The following is a 7,774-nucleotide window of genomic DNA, read 5'->3' as shown; positions in this document are numbered from 1 at the left end:
CCCCGAATCCTCTTGCGTCCATTCGGCCCCAATCTAAGCCATCCTATGGCATCTGCTCGTTCACCACGACGACAGTTGGCGCCCACCGTGGGGCATGAAGTGGCGCATGATGGAGTTCACATTCGGGCGGGCGTCCTCGAGATCTCCGGCGAACGTACAGTGTCCGCGTTGGTGCAGCGCATCTACGCCATGAACTTCATCAACGACAACGCGGGCTGCTTCGCCAACGGCGGCGTCTTCCCCAAGAACGGCCGCATCATCGAGTTCGGCAGCCACCGCGTCTACTTCGGCACCGTCCCCGTGCGCCAGCGCCTCTCGCCGGTGCTGGTGGCACCGGACCCGCCAAGATGGCTCTGTGCTGGCCGCGCCGCCGGCAGCGTCGAGGTAATGATGACCGGTGTGGCTGGTGCAGGAAAGGAAGCTGCGGCAGAAGATGCTGGTCGCGCGGTTTCAACCCGTGCGGCTAAGCCACCGCTGGAGCGCGGCGCAGGCGCAGCGGGAGCATCATCCGCGCCACTGGAGACACCGCTCCAAGCGGCGATGAAGGTCCTCGCCACCCCCATCGCGCAGAACATCGACCCGGCAGCGGCTCAGGCGGAGCTGGAGGCGCAGCGCCAGAAGATGCTCGAGAGCGGCAAGGACATCGTCAGGGCGCAGCGCGAGCTGAACCTAACCGTACGTGAGTATAACGCTGCCCATGGCTTTGCTTCTGTTAGCGCGCATGCTACCAGGATGCCGGAAAACTGGCTAAAAGCTCGCAACCTAGATCAAGATTTGCGCAAAGAAATTCTTACCGGCAAGAGTGCCTCTGCATCTGTTAGCATCGTGGAAAAGCCTAAGTATAGCAGCCCGGATAAAACTATAAAAGCTGCTAAAGCTGCTGTAGAGCTATGCGAGTCGCTTTCCGGAGAGGCTTTGGCAAAACAGCAAGAGCGTGTTAGAGAGCTGCTGGAAACTATTGAGCAGCAGAACGCTGAGCAGCTGGCTAAGCTGAACAAGGCAGCGGCCTCAAAATCCGCGCGTTCGACAAAGAATGCCGGTAGCAAGTCCCATGGGCAGGCATCGTCCCCCCATCCGGATAGAAGGAGAGAAAAAGAAGTGAATGCGCAGCAGATGACTGTGTACGATCCGGTTCTTGCCGGAAAGCAACAAGCTGGGCAACATGATGCCGGTAGAAAAAGCCAAGGGGCAGAGCGAGGCTACGCCAGAGGAGGCTATGCTGGAAACAATCATGCCGGTAGATATGAGACCGGGTAAAATTATCGAGCTGCAAGGGCAGCGTACGATGAGGAGGGAATAGATCCCCCGAGGTACCGGCAGGCGAGGGCCGCGGTGCCGGAATGTTATGATGAAGCCGATTCTGCAAGACCGGCAGCATACCGGAACCCATTGGGAGAACGCTTGGGGGAGAAATACTTACCGGAACGGGATGCGAGGCACCGTCTGGATAGAGTGTATTTGTCAGAAATGATCGAGGAGGAAGGTCCTCCAGGTCCAAAGTGCTTTGGCCCAAGGATCATGAAAGAAAAGCCACCAGTTCGCAACTTTATGTTGCCCCGTGACACAAAAACATATGATGGCACTACGAAGCCGGAAGATTGGCTCGCGGATTACGTGACCGCGGTATATGTTGCAGGCGGTGGAGGAACCGTAGCAGGAGGAGGAAACCGGCGTTGGGCCGTGAGGATCATACCATCGTTTTTGGTTGGACCGGCAAGAATCTGGCTAAACAACTTGCCGGCAGGAAGCATAAATGGCTGGCTGGATTTTGAGGAGGCTTTTGTGAGCAATTTCAGCAGCACCTATCAGAGGCCAAACAGGCCGCAGCAACTTGCTCTGTGCGTGCAGCGCCCGAACGAAACAGACCGGGATTATCTGGCCCGGTGGAACACCACAAGGAACTCCTGTGAAGGGGTGATCGAGGCACAAGCCATTGCTTGGTTTAGCAGTGGATGCAGAAGAGGTTCACCACTGTGGCAAAAGTTGCAGCGGAACATGCCGACAACGTTGGCAGAGATGATACGTGTGGCTGATAGCTATGCGTTGGGAGACCCAACGCAGCCGGCAGTGCAACCGGAGCCGGAACAGCTGCGCCACGAACAACACCGGGATAACCGGAATAACAAAAGAAGAGAAGATTTTCCGGATCGAAGGTACGGTCCGCAGCAAGTTGCTGCTGTGCAGGAAAACTCTGAGGCCAGCGGCAGCCAGAGGCAAAAAACCGGATCGCAGCCATGGGCAGGTCCCAAGAAACAATGGGTGGAAAAGAAACCCTGGGTCCAGAAAAGAAACTGGCAAGAACCCGCAAAATACACCATGGAAGCTGCCATGGATCAACCTTGCCGGTGGCACACACCGAATCCGGCACACCCGTCAAACCATCTGACGAAGGATTGTACCTGGACCAAGTACTTGATGCAAAAGGGAACGGTAAAAGATGCACAGCCACCACAAGACATGCCGCGGCAGCAGCAACAGCTACCGCCACCACCGCCACTTACCGGGGCAAACGCCTTACCGGTGCAACCAAACCGGCAGCAGTACCAGCAAGTTAACCGGGTGGAGCAAAACGATAACCAACCACCTCCACCGGCACCTTTGGGCCGGAATGTTTACGAAGACCCGCATCTGTGCTGTGTTGTCTTTGTCACTGAGCCAACAGACAGGCAAAGTGTACACCGCCGCTCCATGGAGGTCAATGCTGTGATGCCGGCAGTTCCCAAGTACATGATGTGGTCCAATCAGGAAATTACCTGGTCATCTAAGGATCACCCTAAGATCATGCCGAATCCGGGTGGATATGCTCTTGTTGTGGACCCAATCATGAAAGGGCCGCAAACTCGAGTGAAGTTCAGCAAGGTGCTGATAGACAATGGCAGCAGCATAAACATCATGTACAAGCACACCATGCATACGCTGGGCATAACAGAAAACATGCTTCAGCCGACGCGCACAACGTTCCACGGGATCGTTCCTGGCTTGTCCTGTGCCCCGATAGGAAAAGTTCGGGTGGACGTGGCATTTGGAGGACGTGACAACTGCCGGGTTGAAAATCTGGAGTTTGAGGTGGTGGATCTAGACAGTCCCTACCATGCATTGCTGGGGAGACCGGCATTGGCAGCCTTCATGGCCACAACTCATACGGCTTACTGTGTGGACCACTGACTGTGGTGGGAAACTATAAGGTCTCACTGGAAACTGCATCTGCCGGATCGAACCTAGCGGAATCGCTGGTGATCACGGAGGAAAAGAAAAGAATGCAAACAGCTGTTGCGCTGGCTCAGTCCTCACAATTGAGCTTAGCGGCAATGAGTGAAAACATGGGCTCACCGGCATTCAAGCCAACAAATGAGACAAAGGACATCGTGCTGGATCCGGCTTACCCAGAGCGCACCGTTCGTATCGGTGCCGGCCTTGACCAAGCATAGGAAAGCGCGCTCGTCAGCTTCCTCCGTGAGAATCGGAATATCTTTGCCTGGTCAACTGATGATTTGGTAGGTGTTCCGAGGGAGCTGGCTGAGCACTCCTTAAACGTCCGGAAAGATGCCAAGCCGGTGCGACAACCCTTGCGCCGGTTCGCTGAAGATAGAAGAAAGATCATAGGAGAAGAGGTAACCAAACTGCTTGTTGCCGGATTCATTGTGGAGGTCACGCACACAGAGTGGCTGGCCAATCCGGTAATGGTTGAAAAGAAGAAAGATGAGAACCTGGAGGCAAAAGCTCCGAAGGTGTGGCGCATGTGCATCAACTACACCAACCTAAACAAGGCTTGCCCAAGAGATCCTTTTCCTTTGCCACGAATCGATCAAGTGATTGATTCAACTGCTGGGTGTGAGTTGTTGTCCTTCCTGGATGCCTATTCCGGTTTCCACCAGATTCCGTTGAAAAAGGAAGATCAAATAAAAACTGCGTTCATTACCCCGCACGGGGCTTATTGCTATGTTACTATGCCTTTTGGTTTGCGCAACGCTGGTGCAAAGTACCAGCGCTGTATGCAAAAATGCTTGTTTGATCAAATCGGAAAAAATGTGCAAGTCTATGTGGATGACATCGTGATAAAAACTAAGGTAAAGAACACCTTAATCGATGACATCCGGCAAACATTCGATAACCTAAGACGGTTCCGGATGAAACTCAATCCGGCAAAATGCACCTTCGGTGTCCCTGCCGGCAAGCTGCTCGGTTTCCTTGTATCAAGCCGGGGCATAGAAGTTAATCCGGTAAAAATCCGGGCAATAGAAAGAATGGCTATCCCTCGAGAGTTAAAAGATGTGCAGAAGTTTACCGGAAGCTTGGCATCGCTAAGCCGGTTTGTAAGCAGGTTGGGAGAAAAAGCTCTACCACTCTATGCTCTCATGAAAAAATCTGACACGTTCGTCTGGACCCCTCAGGCAGACGCAGCGTTTAAGGAGCTAAAAACAATGCTCGCCACAGCACCTATACTGGCTTCACCTCTAGAGAGAGAGCCTATGCTGTTATACATAGCGGCAACAAACCGGGTGGTGAGTGTAGTGGTTGTAGTTGAAAGAGAAGAGGAAGGAAAAACCGTCCAGAGGCCGGTATACTACCTGAGCGAGGTGCTCTCCCTCTCAAAACAAAACTACCCTCATTTCCAAAAAATGACTTATGGCGTGTACATGGCCGCCACAAAACTCAAGCACTACTTTGAGGAGCACCCCATGAAGGTGGTGAGTGAAGCACCAATTTCCGACATCATGTGCAACAAGGACGCCAGCGGCCGGATTGCGAAATGGGCAATCCAAATATCCCCATACGTGCCGGTGTATGAAAGAAGAGATGCCATAAAGTCACAGGCTTTGGCTGATTTCCTTGTTGATTGGGCGGAGATGCAATACAAACCGCCAGATCAGAGGATAGAATACTGGAAAATGCACTTTGATGGATCCAAGCTCAAGGAGGGTCTAGGTGCCGGCGTGGTGCTTACTTCACCAAAAGGAGACCACCTCCGGTATGTTTTGCAAGTACATTTCAGGGCATCGAACAATGTCGCTGAATATGAAGCTTTGATACATGGGCTTAAGGTCACAAAAGAAATCGGTGCACACCGGATCATTTGCTATGGCGATTCAGATCTTGTGGCACAGCAGTGTTCCGGAGATTGGGATGCAAAAGATGCCAATATGGCCTCGTACCGGTTTCACGTGCAAAAGATTGCCGGATTCTTCGAAGGTTGTGAGTTTCACCATGTGCCACGCGCGGAAAATGAAGCCGCGGATGCTTTGTCCAAGCTGGGCTCATCTAGGCAAGAAATTCCTCCCGGAATAGCTTTGGCTCACTTAAGAGTACCATCGATCAAACCGAACCCGGAATCAGAATCAATTTTTGTACCGGAGTCGCACGTGGTGCCCATGGATATCGATGAAGGGAACCCGGGGACTGCTCCGGCAAGCTCGGGGATTGCTCCGGCAAGCTCGGGGATTGCTCCGGCAAGCTCGGGGACTGCTCCGGCAAGCTCGGGGACTGCTGTACCCATACCGGAAGAAATGATGCTGGTGGATAGCATGGAGATAGATGCACCGGTGTTTTTGGTTCAAGAGATACTGTCATGGGTTAAACCTATTAAGGAATTCCTGATCAACGGCACCTTGCCGGCTGACGAAAATGAATCAAGGAGGATACAAAGAAGGTCCAAAGCTTACACATTCATCAATGGGGAGGTGTACAAGAGAAGCGTTACCGGTGTCCTTCAAAGATGTGTGGAACCGGAGGAAGGAAAAGAAATGCTTGAGGAAATTCACCAAGGAGAATGTGGGCATCATGCTTCATCAAGGGCGCTAGTAGCAAAGGTATTCCGGCATGGGTTCTATTGGCCCACTGCTTTGGAAAACGCTGAGGATTTGGTAAGAAAATGCAACGGCTGCCAGAGGTACGCCAAGCAAAATCATACCCCAGCATCCGGTTTAAAGACGATACCGTTAACATGGCCATTCGCCGTTTGGTGCCTTGACATGGTAGGCCCATTCAAAACTGCAAGAAGCAGCATGACTCACATCTTGGTCATGGTGGATAAGTTCACCAAATGGTTAGAAGTAAAACCTATCGCAAAGTGTGATGGGCATACAGCGGTGAAATTCCTAAAAGATGTCATTTTGCGGTATGGATACCCGCACAGCATCATCACGGATAATGGAACCAACTTTGCTCAAGGTGAGTTCAAAAGGTTCTGTGAGGACAACAACATCCGGTTGGATTTGTGCTCAGTGGCACACCCACAAGGCAATGGCCAGGTGGAAAGGATGAATGCTTTGGTGCTTTCCGGTATCAAGCCTAGACTCATTGATGCAGTGGAGAAGTCACCGGGATGTTGGCTCGATGAGCTACCATCAGTTCTGTGGAGTATAAGAACAACTCCAAACCGGTCTACCGGATACACTCCTTTCTTCATGGTTTATGGAGCAGAAGCGGTCATACCAACCGACATCATTCATGATTCACCAAGGGTACAACTCTATACTGAGCAAGAGGTCAAAGAGGCCAGAGAAAATGATGTGGACTTGCTAGAAGAAGCAAGAGAGCTAGCTTTGGCAAGAACAGCCATTTACCAGCAAAACCTCAGACGCTATCATAACCGGAAGGTTAACCCGAGAGTTTTCCGGGAAGGAGATCTCGTGCTTCGCCTAGTGCAGCGCACTGAAGGCCGACATAAGCTTTTGCCACCATGGGAAGGTCCCTTCATTGTAAGCAAGGTGCTTCACAATGATGCGTACTACTTAATCGATGCGCAGGAGTGGAAGAAAGGAAAGGCGGACAGGTCCGGAGAGGAGAGCAAGCGTCCGTGGAACGTGGCTCTGTTGCGTCCTTTCTACTCTTGAAGTGGTGGTGTAAGAAGTTCCTTTTTGTACCTTATATGCTATGAATAAAAGATGCCGGAACCTTGAATGAATCTCGGGGACTACCCCAATAAGGTTGCATGTAACTTGTTTATTTTTTCAGTTTACCGGTTGCTTATTGAATGTTTTTTCTTTCCGGTTTAGTAGTGTGCTAAATCCTACCGGAGTCTTCGACTCTGCTGCTGTCCGCAAACCGGCTTCATGGCAAGCAAGATAAACCGGTAGGAGATAAGCACATGAACTGCGAAGAGGAAGAGCAGGAAAGAACAATCCGGAAAATTTAACTAACCCCGGTTAAACCGGTTTTTTGCAAAATTTCAAAGTTATTTCTAAGTTCAAGAAGATGCTTGTTTGGTGAAAGAACCTTGTGCTCATACGCCAAAGAACGCCCAGAGAAGGCAGGCAGAGCCAAGGCAAAAGAACCAAGTATGCATCAAATTGGATGCGGAAACAATTGGGATATCTTTGCAGTGCAGGATAAAAGCAGAACCAAAAGCAGATATGCTAAGGCAAACTTAGAAATATTTAGCTACCGGTATAACTTACCGGCATGAAATGTTGTACCACAACCAAAAGCAGATTTAAAGTTTTACATCATAGACCCCGGCATACCGGGGCAGAATTTAACGGACATTGTTTTAAGTTAACCAGGACAAAGAAACATATCACAGGCAAACATTGCATAAGAGCAGGTAATCAGATAGCAGGTACATCAGGCGGAGCAGCACCGGTCTCGGTGTCTTCAGGGGGAGCAGTGCTGGCCTCGGGAGCTTCCGGCGGTGCGTCCTCAGCAGCCTCATCTTCATCTCCCTCGTCTTCTTCTTCCTCATCGCTGAGGTAGTCCTTGACACCAGGAGGGGGTGGGATGAAGGTGCGGACCTCGGCATACTCAGCAAGCCGGTATGCCCGGTCCTGCCGCTTCG

This window comes from Lolium perenne, chromosome 6 (genome assembly GCF_019359855.2).
Source record: "Lolium perenne isolate Kyuss_39 chromosome 6, Kyuss_2.0, whole genome shotgun sequence".
NCBI lineage: Eukaryota > Viridiplantae > Streptophyta > Magnoliopsida > Poales > Poaceae > Lolium > Lolium perenne.
This window is presented reverse-complemented; position numbering follows the sequence as displayed.